The sequence below is a fragment of the Nicotiana sylvestris genome, chromosome 12 (genome assembly GCF_000393655.2).
Source record: "Nicotiana sylvestris chromosome 12, ASM39365v2, whole genome shotgun sequence".
Classification (NCBI taxonomy): Eukaryota; Viridiplantae; Streptophyta; class Magnoliopsida; order Solanales; family Solanaceae; genus Nicotiana; species Nicotiana sylvestris.
The window spans coordinates 146,575,975-146,591,106 of record NC_091068.1 but is presented as its reverse complement, the minus strand read 5'-3'; positions in this window follow the sequence as shown (position 1 = coordinate 146,591,106).

Below are 15,132 nucleotides of genomic sequence, written 5' to 3'. Positions count from 1 at the left end.
AATAAGTCGGGTGATTCCATTCTTGTAAAAAATAGCCGAATGTCCCTGAAAAGACGCCGGAAGGCTATTTTTGCGAGAACAGCCATTGTTGGTCATTTTCAAGGTTTTTGTCCGGTTGGTAAAACATAACCTTTAAATCTTCTTCGAAGTGCTGAAAGGTCGTATTGACAAGACCAGAGTTTTATTTAAATGTGTGTCAATTTTAGTTTATTCTTTCTTTGAGTCCAATGAGTCTTAATCACCCCAAACAAACATGCAGAATGAGCACGGGTCCAAGTTTGCCGGTAACAGTTAGGAGCAAGATCCCTTTGGAGTTGCGCTTGTGGTGGGAGGATTTGGAAAAGTCAGAGCGAGATAAGATCAAACCACATCTGGGAGGTCTCACCAGTTTGTTGAACGTCAGACCCAGATGTGACATCATAAAAGCTTTGGTTACATTTTGGGACCCGGCCCACAGCGTATTCCACTTCTCAGATTTTGAACTCACCCCAACCTTAGAAGAGGTAGCAGGTTATATGGACCTTATTGAGGGGCTAAGGTACAAATATCTGATTGCTCCAAGAGCCGTCAATTCGCACAAGTTCATGGATCTACTGAAGATAAGCAAGGGAGTCCCGTACTCTGAGTTGGATAGGGGTTTTTCTACTCTACAGTTCATATACCAGAGGTATGGGCACATAGGAGGGTTCGACGATCTGGAAAGCGGGGTTTGCAGCCAAGGGAATCGGACAAAATGGGATGAACATAGGCGGTTCGCCTTCATGGTAGCGTTCTTGGGCATTGTGGTGTTTCCTCAGAAAGACAGAAATATTGATTTGAAGGTGGCTGGAGTCGTCAAGGTCCTGATTACCAACAACAAAAGCACGCTTGACCCTGTGATAGTGTCCGAGATATACCGAGCTCTCACAGCCTGTAAAGTTGGGGCAGATTTTTTTGAAGGATGCAATTTGTTATTGCAGATGTGGATGATCGAGCACCTGTGTCATCATCCTCAGTATATGAGCTATAGATCTACAAACGAAGGTTGCATTGAAGGATATAACACGAGGGTTTCAGGGCTCAAATTGCTAGAAGGGTCTGAAGACTGGGTATCTTGCCTTCGCGCCATCACTGCAGCACAAATAGGGTGGACCTTGGGTTGACTTACTGTTGAAGAAATTGTGTATATACCCGCCATAGGGCCTTACTTCCTCTTAATAAGACTCCGAGGTATTAAACCTTATGTGCCCTACCGGGTGATGAGACAGTTAGGAAGGTGTCAGGTGGTACACCCAGATGAAGATATCAGTGTTTATACAGTCAAGATAAGCACTGATGGCCAATTTCATGAAGAAACTGTCTGTTATATATGGAATGAATGCCAGTATTTGACGGTAAACACCCGAGTGTGCGACCTATCTAGAGGCGAAGTCTCACCGGCTTATCTTGCCTGGTACAGAAAGAAGGGCATTTATAAGAGACGAACCAGAACGGCCAACCAAAAAACCTCACATTCAAGAGTTCGTTAAGGCGTCACAAGAACCGTGGGACTGGTTGGCCAAAGAGCGCGAATATCGGGCCGAAGTAGGCAAGCTGAGGCAACAGATTAGAGACCTGGAATTTGAAAATAGTCTGCAAGTCGATGCCGATCGGAGAGAAAAGAGAAAATTGGCCCAAGAAAATGAGGCGCTGAAAGCCCAAATCCGACAAATGAGGAGAGATGCTGACAAACAACAAAGGAGTCGGTCGGATGAGCGCTTGATAAAAGGGTTGAAAAAGGAAATCGGTGAGTGCCGAGATGATTTGAAGAAATCTGAGGATACCATAGCACAACTCCGAGCACAATGGGCAAAGAGAACGAAAAAGCGCACATAGTACTTACAGCAGGCAAGGAAAGATCATGAAAAGACCATTGTCAGTCTAAAAAGGAAGGTGACCACCCTAGAGAGCGAGGCGGCTAAATAAGCCAAGGCTTTTGAAACCGAGAGTAAACACTGCTATAATCTGATGGCCTCAATGGAAGATGAAATACAACAGTTACGGAAACAACATCTGCATGATTCTCATGTTTTGAAGGCTAGAGGGGATCAGATAGAACACCTACTCCTAGGGAAAGACCGAACTAGGAACAAGATTCTGATTATTGCTCGTGCTATTACCAGGAAATGTTGGGAGTGTGAAAACATGACCCGTACTACCTTCTTCTCGGCGGTGATGATATTTGTGAAGCAAATCATGTATGAATTGGAACAGCTGGAAAGGAACCTTACACCTAAACCCGCAGCGAGGCCGAATGACGCCCCGCGGGCACCCAAATTTAAAACTTTAATGTGTTCATAGTTTGAATCTGCATTTTCTTTTTCTTAGAGTCTGTTGCCTGTTAGAGTGTATCTTTATTTAGCATCAGAGTATGTCAGTAGTTATTGAGTTCGTACTTGGTTTGGTTTCGAGTCTGTTATTTTCCTTTCCAAAAAGCGTCTGGTTTGTAATAGAATGTTTATTAATGAAAAATCGAAAATTTCCAAAAAATATCTTTTTGCTTTTCGCACTTATAAGGCAGAACTACGTGCGGTCTGATTCATGCGGGGACATGATACGTAGGCAAAGATTCGACCACCACTAAAAAGAAAAAGAGAAAAGGCAAAGTGAATAAAAGAAAGGAAAAGAAGGAAATAAAAAGAGAGATAAAGAAAGTTTCAGAAACACTTAAACGAGGCACAAACAAAGTAAGCCGGAATGACGCATGCGGTCGAAGCAAAGACATGTTAGAAATGGTTAAACTGCCTAGGAACATTGCATCCCCCAACGTGAAATTGCAATATGTGTTAAACTCTAATGCTAACAAGTTTGTTGTTCTTCCAGAGATTTCGAACCAGTTAGTTTATTAGAACATTCTGGCAAATTACCATTACCAAACAAGATCCAAAAGGCCCATACTAAAAAGCATGACTAGTTCAGAACAAAGTGTCGAGGATGAAAGGACGGAGAATCAAATGCTAAAGGAGGAAATGGATAAGATGAGACAGGATATGAAAGAAGTGCAGTTGGCCTTAGCTAGGGTACAAAAAGTGCCTAACCCTCCCGTTACTCCCACTCTCCCACCAGGACACTCGCCAGAATACCCTCCCCCGACCCTTCGACAAGCTTCCCCAGTCACCAATACTATCAGGGAAGAAATGTCTATGATCCCCAAGCTTCACAACCCAATCAGAACCCTCCTCCACCAAATATTCCTGTTTTTGTGGCACCCCCACCAGCCACGCTGCAAAGATCATCCAGCGAGCCATTGTTTCAGGCTCACGATAACCAATATTACCCCCTGAACCAACCTTCAAAGCACCCGAGCCTCATATTTATAATACTCACTTCGAGATCCCGGTAGAGACTGAAAAGCCGGCTAAGAGCCCAGAGCAAGACGGAGTGCTTCGAAAGTTTAAAAGCCTGGAGCAGTCCTTCAGGAATATCCATGGGTTAGGAAACCAAGTCAGTGTGGCCTACAAAGATCTGTGCCCATTCCCCGACATTCAATTGCCGGTAGGATTTAAGATGCCAAAGTTTGATCTATACGATGGGTACGGTGATCCAATGGCACATATGCGAGGTTTTTGCAGTAAGATGAGAGGGGTTGGGGGAAAGGATGAGTTGTTGATAGCTCATTTTGGTCAATGTCTAAGCGGGTCTGCACTGGAATGGTACACAAGACAGGATCCTAGCAGGTGGTACACTTGGGACGATCTGGCACAAGCCTTTGCAGGCCACTTCCAGTACAACCTTGAGATCGTCCCTGACCGTCTGACATTGCTGAAACTTGAGAAGAAGCCTGGGGAAAGCTTCCGAGATTTTGGGTTCCGCTGGAGAGAACAGGCGGCAAGAATTGATCCTCCGATGAGAGAGGGGGAAATAGTGGACTATTTTCTGCAGACTCTAGAGCCAACTTACTTCGGTCACTTAGTGACGTCAGTTGGTAAATCTTTCAACAAAGTAGTAAAAATGGGCGGTATGATTGAAGAGGGACTTAAGTCCGACAAAATCCTGAGCTATTCGGTGAATAAAGCAACCACTCAGGCCATCCAAAGCGGCACGGGAGATGCGCTCGGAAAGAAGAAAAGGGAAGATGTCGCAACAGTCGAGGCAAGTACTTGGTCTAGATCCAAAGGTCCCCCCTCCCCTCACTACCAACCTAGACACCATCACTCAAATTACCCACACATTCCATACGGCCCTCCACAGCCCTACTACCCACCACAAGAGCCACATTTCTCTGTCCATCACGCCCAAACTTACACCCAGCCTCCGGCTCGCCCGCAATGGTGTGCGCTGGCTCCCTAGAATACATATCCACCTCCACAAAATATATATCCACCTCCACAAAACATATATTCATCTCCAGAAAACACATATCCACCACCAAGGGTCTACAGGAATCCTTCGGGACCAGGTTGCCGGCACACCATGAAGCCCATATGATCAAACTAGTGCACGAAGGAGGGAAGCTCAAGAAGACCTCACAAACGATAATGATGATCCGTGCTAGTCCGAAAGAAAAGGCGATCAGTGGAAAAGTTGTAGTGCAGTCGGAAAGGGTAGAAGGCAAGCCAGTGGTGGTGATGGGGAAGAGTTCGTCTGATGTTGCCAAGAATCCAGAGCCGGTCAAAGTAACGGTACAAGGGATATCAATCAAGCCAGTAGCCGTGAAGGGGGCATGCATAGGACCAGTTGTTATCAGGCCAGTAATGCAGTTGCCGATAATCAGCGAGAAAGCTGTGCCATGGAGCTACAGTCAAGTAATGGTAATGCATAAGGGGAAGGAAGTTGTGGAGGAAATATGTGAGGCACAGGGGTTAACTCGTTCGGGAAGGTGTTTTGCTCCCGCAGAGTTAAGAAGGGCCAATCCAGTAGCGACAAAGAATCCAGTTACCGAGGAAGAGGCGGAAGAATTTTTAAAGAAAATGAAGGCGCAAGATTACTCCATTGTGGAGTAATTGAGGAAGACCCCGGCACAGATTTCATTGTTATCATTGTTGATCCATTCAGACGAGCACCGCTGGGTATTGAAGAAAATTCTGAATGAAGCCCATGTTCTGGATAAGATCTCTGTGAACCATCTGGAGAAAATAGCAAACAAGATTTTCGAGGTCAACAGGGTCACTTTTTCAGACGATGAGTTGCCCGTGGAGGGTATAAAACATAATAGAGCCCTTTATTTGACTGTGAAGTGTGAAGACTCGGTAGTCACTCGAGTACTGATTGATAATGGGTCCAGTGCCAATATATGTCCTTTGTCCACATTGAACAAACTGAAGGTCGATGGTGATAGGATTCACAAGAACAACATCTATGTTCGAGGGTTTGATGGTGGTGGTACAGACACAGTGGGTGACATTATACTTGAATTAACAATTGGTCCAGTCGAGTTCACCATGGAGTTTCAAGTGTTAGACGTGGCAGTGTCATATAATCTTCTGTTGGGGCGACCCTGGATCTACGCCGCCAAAGCAGTGCCTTTTACATTACATCAGATAGTCAAATTTGAGTGGGATAGGCAAGAAATCGTAGTACATGGGGAAGACAATGCAAGCGCCGTAAGTGATGCCATCGTACCCTTCATAGAGACTGATGATGATAAGGGACCATGAGTTTACTAGGTTTTCGATGCAGTTTTAGTGGACAAAGTTCCTGAAGGTGAAAGCATCCCACTTCCGAAAATAGCAGTTGCAACTGTCATGGTAGCCTCGGAGATGTTGAAGAACGGGTTTGTGCCAGGCAAAGGTTTAGGGGTTGATCTTCAGGGTATTGTTCAGCCGGTTTCTTTGCCCAAAAATCTGGATACCTTTAGGTTGGGGTTCAAGCCTACAGCGGCGGATGTGAGACGGGCCCACAAGTTGAAGAAAAGAGTCTGGGTCCTTCCCAAGCAAATCCCGCGCCTATCCAGATCATTTGTCAGAGCAGGTATCAGAAAGTTGTCGGTCCCGAAAGTTCTCAAACCACTGATTGGGCCAGATGGAGATTTGAATGAGGGCTTTGAAAGGCTGTTCGTCGATGTCAACATGATAGAAGCTGGAGAAGGGTCCAGTAGGTTAGATGTATAGTTTGTGGGGCCTAGGGCAAATATCAACAATTGGATGGCTACTCCCCTTCCTACCCGGAGGGAGTCTTGGTAGTGGGCTCTGATTTTTCTTTCTTGTCTTTTTGGATTATTCCAGGGTTGTAATCCAGTTTTGTTTTGTATTCGGCAAAGTGTGAAACTCTGTTATCCCGTATTTTAATAAAGTGAAAGTTTTTTTCTTCTTATTTTGTTCTAATTTTGTTTTGTTCTTTTCTCTTTCTGAACAGTTCTCTTTATATTGGTTCCAATGACATGACATGCACAACGGATCTTCAACCCAATCTAAAAAATCAATCTGATTCTGAACTAATTGTACAAGAGGTCGATTATGATGATGAATCGGAATACGATGAGGACGAAGCCTTCGAAGAGATAAACAGAGAGTTAAGCCAGTTTGAAGAGAAATCCAAGCCCAACTTAAATGACACAGAAGCCATCAATTTAGGGGATGCAGATGATATCAGGAAACTAAAATAAGCATCCACATTTCACCGAATATCAGGGAAGAACTAATCAAAGCACTTATTGAGTTCAAAGACATTTTTGCATGGTCGTATGATGGCATGCCGGGGTTAAGCACGGATTTAGTGGTTCACAAATTGCCCATTAACCCGGTATGCCCTCCCGTCAAGCAGAAATTGAGGAAGTTCAAAACAGACATGAGTGTGAAGATTAAAGAGGAAGTAACCAAGCAGCTACAAGCAAAGGTTATTCGGGTCACTCGATATCCTGATTGGTTGGGTAATGTGGTGCCAGTGCCGAAGAAAGATAGGAAGATCAGGGTGTGTGTCGTTTACCGCAATCTGAACAAGGCAAGCCCAAAGGATAACTTTCCATTACCCAACATCCATATCTTGATCGATAATTGTGCCGAACGTGAGATCGGGTCTTTTGTGGATTGCTATGTTGGGTATCATGAGATTTTGATGGATGAAGAAGATGAGGAAAAGACGGCTTTCATTACGCCATATGGGACTTATTGCTACCGGATAATGCCATTTGGTTTGAAGAATGCTGGGGCAACGTACATGAGAGCAATGACTACTGTATTTCATGACATGATACACAAAGAGATTGAGGTATACGTAGACGATATGATCATAAAATCCAAGCATCAGGAAGACCACGTAGCAGGCATAAGGAAGTTTTTCCAAAGACTTCGAAGGTATGATATTAAGCTCAACCCGACCAAATGTGCATTTGGTGTTCCATCTGGAAAGCTGTTGGGATTCATCGTCAGTCGGCGAGGCATTGAGTTGGACCCATCAAAGATCAAATCCATCCATGATTTGCCACCGCCGAAGAACAAGACAGAAGTATTGAGTCTATTGGGAAGGTTGAATTATATTAGCAGGTTTATTGCTCAACTCACAGCAACTTGTGAACCCATTTTTCGGCTACTGAAGAAAGATGTTGCGGTAGAATGGACGACAGAATGTCAGGAAGTATTTGACCAAATCAAAGGATATTTATCAAATTCACTTGTATTGGTTCCACCTGAGCCGGGAAGACCATTAATTCTTTATCTAACGGTCCTGGAGAATTTGTTTGGCTGCGTACTGGGGCAACACGACATTACAGGAAGGAAGGAGCAAGCCATCTATTATCTCAGCGAGAAGTTTACAGGCTATGAGGTTAAGTACACTCAACTCGAGAAGACATGTTGCGCCCTAACTTGGGTGGCCTAGAAATTGAAGCATTATCTGTCATCATATACTACTTATCTGATTTCACGCTTGGATCCACTGAAGTATATTTTCCAGAAGCCTATGCCCATAGGGAGATTGGTAAAATGGCAGATATTACTCATAGAATTTGATATCGTCTATGTGATGAGGACGGCCATAAAGGCCCAAGCATTGGCTGATCACTTGGTGAGAATCCTGTTGATGAAGAATATGAGCCCTATAGGACGTATTTTCCTGATGAAGAAGTAATGCATATAGATGAGTTGGAAATGACCAAGGAACCATGATGGAAGCATTTTTTTCGATGGAGCAGCAAATGCGAAGGGAGTTGGAATAGGACATCATTATCTTGTTACGGCTCAGCTGCGGTTCTATTGTACCAACAACATGGCTGAGTATGAGGCATGCATTTTGGGTCTACGGCTAGCTGTAGACATGGATGTCCAGGACGTCTTGGTCTTGGGAGACTCGGACCTCCTGGTGCATCAGATTCAGAGTGAAAGGGAAACAAGGGATTTGAAGTTCATACCATATCGACAATGTTTGCATGATCCGAGCAAGCAATTTCGATCAGTGGAGTTCAGATACATCCCAAGAATTCATAATGAGATTGTCGATGCTTTGGCCACCTTAGTATCAATGTTGCACCACCCAGACAAAATTCATGTTGACCCGTTGCATATTCACGTTCATGATCAGCATGCTTATTGCAACATGTTAGAGGAAGAGCTGGATGGCGAACCATGGTTCTATGATGTCAAGGAATACCTCAGGATGGGGATATACCCGGAGCAGGCCACCGGAGATCAAAAGAGAGCCATTCGGCGACTGGCAAATGGATTTTTACTCAGTGGAGGAGTGTTGCATAAAAGAACACCAGATTTGGGATTGCTGAGATGTATAGATGCTAGTCAATCCACGACAGTTATGACAGAGGTACATGCTGGAGTTTGTGGGCCACATATGAGCGGATATGTATTGGCGAAGAAGATTCTTTGAGCAGGGTACTATTGTCTCACTATGGAGCGTGATTGTATCAGTTTTGTGCGGAAATGCCATCAGTGTCAGATACACGGAGATCTGATTCATTCTCCGCCGATAGAATTGCATACAATGTCAGCACCATGGCCATTTGTTGCCTGGGATGTGGATGTAATTGGACCTATCGAGTCGGCAGCTACCAACGATCATAGGTTCATTCTGGTGACTATCGATAATTTCACTAAGTGGGTTGAAGCTAAAACTTTCAAGTCGGTAACCAAGAAGACAGTGGTAGATTTTGTTCAGTCCCATATCATCTGTAGATTTGGGATCCCAAAAGTGATCATCACGGACCATGGTGCTAATCTTAACAGCGGTTTGATGAAAGAAGTATGTCAGTAGTTCAAGATTACACACTGCAATTCCACCCCATATCGTCCCAAGGCGAATGGAGCAGTTGAGGTAGCCAACAAAAACATAAAGAAGATACTTCGGAAAATGGTAGAAGGTTCGAGGCAATGGCATGAAAAATTACCATTTGCGTTGTTGGGTTATCGCACCACTGTTCGTACTTTAGTAGGTGCAACTCCTTATTTGTTGGTATATGGAACCAAAGCAGTGATACCGACGGAAGTTGAAATTCCATCCCTTCGGATTGTCGCTGAGTCTGAAATTGATGATGACGAGTGGGTTAAAACCCGTTTGGAGCAGTTGAACTTGATCGATAAAAAGAGATTGGCAGTTGTGTGTCATGGCCAGTTATATCAAAAGAGAATAGCAAGAGCATACAACAAAAAAGTGCATCCCCGGAAGTTTGAAGTGGGCCAGCAGGTGCTGAAACGCATCCTCCCACGTCAGGCTGAGGCAAAGGGCAAGTTCGCCCCGAATTGGCAAGGGCCATTCATTGTAACAAGAGTGTTGTCCAATGGCGCTTTATGTTTAATAGATATCGAAGGGAAATGCGTCGACATGGCTATCAATTCTGACGCAGTTAAGAGATATTATGTCTGATTTTTTTTTATTATAATTGTTGTTTGTTTGCATTTGGCATGGTATCGGAGAATGAAATGATGGAGGCAATATGTTCTTCCATCCAAATACTTCAACCTTTGCTTCCCTTTTTGAGCCTTTTTTATTCTTTCCTACCCCTCTTTTGGAATCAGTAATGAAAATAAAAGAAAAAAAGAAGAGAAAAATAATGATAATAAAGACAAAAGAAAAGTCACAAGAAAAACAAAGGAATTGGGAACTACGTTTGACCTGATTCCTCAAAAAAGATACGTAGGCGCCTCACGGCTCGGTCATAGTGTAACAAAAAATAAAAATCCCCAAGCAAGAAACTGGGGCAGAAGTTGTGTTTGTAATTTTGGGAAGGAAGTTTGATTCCAAGAGTTGTAATGTTTTACCCATCAAAATTATTTTGAACCTTTTGATACCCCTTTTCTTTTAGACATACACAAAAACCCATATTGATGTCCAAAAAGACCTCCCGATCAGTATCCGAGAAGTGCCAAGTCATGCAAATGGAAGTCGGGAATAACACTCTGATCCCCAATAGAGAAGAGGATCATAAGCTGGAAGTGAATTGATAGCCGAAAGAATCCCCAGTAAAGAGAGTCATATCGGTAACACTCCAATCCCCAGCTAAAAAAATAAATAAAATGAGAGAGTCTTATAGGTGAAAACCTCCACAGGCACCATAAGGCGACGTAAGTTGAGAAAAATAAAACGAGAGAGTCTTATCGGTGAAAACCTTCACAGGCACCATAAGGCGACGGGAGTTGAGGGAAATGAGAGAGTCTTATTAGTGAAAACCCCTCGAAGGGCACTATGAGGCGACAAGGGGTCAAAAGAGGCAAACAAGATAAGATTGACGGAAAGGATCCGTCGAGGCATCAAGCAGTGCAAAGATGTTGAGTCGACAAAAGAATTGGGCGCTTACATATCCCCAACAAAGTAAGGCCATCAGAAAGATTGATTGATATAAATAGACTGGGTTGGTTAATCCAAAATGCACGACGTGATCATTGGGATCGGTTGTACCGTTCAGATAAGTTCTTTTCTATTTTTTCTCCCCAACATTTTTTCAGAAAACTACTCTTCTCTTATTTTCTTGAATTCGTCATTTTTTTTATTTGTAAAGACTTTATATTCCCAGCAGTTTGTTTTTGAAAAGGATTTTCAGAGCTTATTACCAGTTGCCAAGATGGTGCAAAAACACAATGTGGATAGGACGGGCCAAAGATAATGCAATGGAATGAGAAAGACGTTCGTTGCAAGACCAAATGATGGATTGGTCTAGGATTTCAGGGAGAGTATGGAGAAAAGTGGGAAGCAACAATTGGTGAATAAAGAATCGTCAAGAAACAAGAGCATCCCTGGCAGATTATCGACCAAGTTCCAAGAGAGTCGGACAACATGGAGCAGGGAAAGAAGAGGAGGAAACCCATCCCCAGCAAGAATATGATCGCCAACAGGAATATCATCCCCAACAAATAATCTCATCCATAGCAAACTTTGGTAATGTAATGGAATACAAAGCTGGGAAAGGAGAAAGAGAAAACCATCCCCAACAGGAGTGGCACGACCACTCACCACCTTTTAAACTAACAAAATTTTTTGTCTTTGATTTGAAGCAGGGACAGGAAATGTTATAGATGATGAAAAGACATCATGATACAAGAAAGATTGTCAAACTGGGGCAGAAAATTTTCTTTCATTTTGAAAATTTTCTGGAAGTCTGGTACCCACTTAGGGACGAAGCAAGATAACACAAGTTTGGGGAAAGATGGTATCCCCAGCAGTTTTCGGAAGAAGTCCAAACAAGTTTTAAAGGAAGCAATTTCGGAAGGAAGATAACACAAGTCTTAAGGGAAGTAGTTCCAGTGGAAGGAAAGCACCATCTTTAAGGGAAGTAGTCTTTGAAGTAGGAAAATAACATATTTTTGAACAAAACACCGGTGTTATCCCCAACGGTTTTCAGAGGAATGAAACACCAGTTTTGAGGGAAGCAGTTCTGGAAGAAGATAATTTCAAGTTAGAAGGAAAATGGTCCAGGAGGCAGGAAGGAGCAACAGCAATAAAATGCATTTTTTAAGAAGTTGTTGAAGTCAGGAGCCCGCCTGGAGAATGCAGGTGTTATGTTTTTAAGAAATAGTCGAAGTCAGGAGCCCGCCTGAAAAATGGAGGTGTTATATTTTTGAGTTGTAGTCGAAGTCAGGAGCCCGCCTGGAGAATGGAGGTATTATGTTTTAAGAAGTAATTGAAGTCAGGAGCCCGCTTGGAGAATGGAGGTGTTATATCTTTAAGTTGTTGTCGAAGTTAGGAAACCGCCTGGAGAATGGAGGTGTTATATTTTTGAGTTGTAGTCGAAGTCAGGAGCCCGCCTGGAGAATGGAGGTATTATGTTTTAAGAAGTAATTGAAGTCAGGAGCCCTCCTGGAGAATGGAGGTGTTATATTTTCAAGTCGTAGTTGATGTCAGGAGCCCGCCTGGAGAATGAAGGTATTATATTTTATGAAATAGTTGAAGTCAGGAGCCCCCCTGGAGAATGGAGGTATTATATTTTTAAGAAGTAGTTGAAGTCAGGAGCCCGCCTGGAGAATGGAGGTATTATATTTTTAAGAAGTAGTTGAAGTCAGGATCCCGCCTGGAGAATGGAGGTATTATATTTTAAGAAGTAGTTGAAGTCAGGAGCCCGCCTGGAGAACGGAGCTATTACATTTTAAGGAATTGTCGAAGTTAGGAAACCACCTGGAGAATGGAGGTGTTATATTTTTGAGTTGTAGTCGAAGTCAGGAGCCCGCCTGGAGAATGGAGGTATTATGTTTTAAGAAGTAATTGAAGTCAGGAGCCCTCCTGGAGAATGGAGGTGTTATATTTTCAAGTCGTAGTTGAAGTCAGGAGCCCGCCTGGAGAATGAAGGTATTATATTTTATGAAATAGTTGAAGTCAGGAGCCCCCCTGGAGAATGGAGGTATTATATTTTTAAGAAGTAGTTGAAGTCAGGAGCCCGCCTGGAGAATGGAGGTATTATATTTTTAAGAAGTAGTTGAAGTCAGGATCCCGCCTGGAGAATGGAGGTATTATATTTTAAGAAGTAGTTGAAGTCAGGAGCCCGCCTGGAGAACGGAGCTGTTACATTTTAAGGAATTGTTGAAGTTAGGAGCCCGCCTGGAGAATAGAGGTGTTATATTTTTAGGAAGTTGTTGAATTCAGGAGCCCGCCTGGAGAATGGAGATGTTATATTTTTAAGAAGTTGTTAAAGTCAGGAGTCCGCCTGGAGAATAGAGGTGTTATATTTTTAGGAAGTTGTTGAAGTCAGTAGCCCACCTGGAGAATGGAGGTGTTATGTTTTCAAGAAATTGTTGAGGTCAGGAGCCCGCCTGTAGAACATAGGAGTATATTTCAAAACAAGTCAGGAGCCCGCCTGTAGAACAGAGGAATAAATTTCAAGTTCGAAGTCAGGAGCCCACCTGTAGAACAGAGGACTACAATAAATTTCAAGTTCGAAGTCAGGAGCCCGCCTGTAGAACAGAGGACTACACTAAATTTCAAGATCGAAGTCAGGAGCCCGCCTGTAGAACAGAGGACTACACTCAATTTCAAGTCAGAAGTCAGTAAAGTGGAGGGTTATAACAAAATATCCCCAGTATAAATTCCGCTGCAGAAATCAGAAGGAAGACTACAAGAACAAGTTTGAAGGTAGATAAGATGTTGTAATCCCTCGTTTACTCTAGCTTCTTGTTTTCTTTTTAGCACGGTGTAATAAGGAGGTCGGAAAGCAGTAGTAACAGCATGCAGCAGTAGTAACAGCATGCAGCAGTAGTAACAGCAAAATTGCAGTCTCATGGTAGTCCCAGCTACCAAAACTTCCCGAACTACATTAACCTGATTCCCTTTTAGCCAGGGATATATAGGAAACCTGTGAAGCAAAGGTTCGGTTAAATCTTTTCAAAAATGCTTCACACGGAGTATTCCAACGGGCAAAAATCGCTCGTATCCGCTCACTTTATCTTTGCACGAAAACTCTTTGTGTTTTCGGACAAAGAGCGGCAGCTGTGAGCACGTGATTTTTGCTTCCCGAAAAATACTCCAAAAGAAATCGAAAAATAAAACAAATGTCATTTGGGTACAAGTTTAATAATTTCGCGTGATATTTTCGTAATTATTTTGTTTGTAAGTGTTTATTTTGTTTAATTAATTAAAAAATACAAAAATATATGTTGCATGCACATTTAGGATTTAATTGTGCATTTTTGAATTAATTAAACCATAGTTTGGTTTTAAAAGAAAGAAAATCACAAAAATATGTATTTGTTCTATTTTTGTCAATTAGTGTACAATTGTGTGATTTTTGTTTCTAATTGGTGTTAAATTTTGTGTGTTAATTGTAGTTAAGTGTTAATTAATATTTTGGTAGGTTAATTTTGGTTTTACAATTTATTGTAGAATTTTTTGCTGATTAGAAATTAAAAGAAAAGAAAACAAAAACAAGTGAAAATACCTACAAAATCGGAACTGGGCCGTCCAAAACAACCCAAAACCAGGCCCAATTCAACACCCCTCACCCGGTCCAATTTGGTATGTCTCCAAGACCACCCAAACGACGTCATTTTGATGCGCAAAATCTGAACCATCCGTCCCTTTTTATCTAACGATCCCAGACTTCTCCCATAACCCGGTCCATTTCACCCCTGGCCGACCCAGTCTCGTAGCAGGCCAAACGATGTCGTTCCCTATTAGTAAAATGATCCAGGCCGTTGATAATGATTGATCCAACAGCTAAGATCAAATGCCCCCTCCCGTATATAACCCTAATCCCTTACCCCAAGCCCCAAACCAACCCCCCCTCACCCCATCGTCTCTCTCAAACTCAGAGACGGACCAGACCCAAACCCTAGCAGCCATTGTTACACCTCCGCCTGAAACCCAGCGGCAACAACACCGTCGGTCACCAAATTAACACCCCTAAGCCATCTGACCATCCTCGTTACGGATCCGTTAACCGTTTGCCTCGAATCAACCTCCAGCTTCTCGAAGATTCGAGCATAACCTAAACCTACCCCAACTAGTCCCAAACTCACACCATGGCACCCCCTGACCTCTTTCGTGCCTAAAATACCTTTGGCCTAGTTCGAATCAGACCAGAACCATTCGAACCCCAAATGGAACCAAGAACCCTAGAAAACCAAAGGTTGAAATCTGTCCAAATTAAAGGATGATTTGGGGTCTAACCGACCTTAGTCGAAGTGTTCCCAGTTGATAACACTCGATTAAGGTCCGTTCGACCTCAAAGAGTTCGAGTCTGAGTTCGAATCAGGGTCGTCCAGTTTCCGAGTTCTTGAGGTATTTTCCCTTTCCTGTTTGTTCCATTTT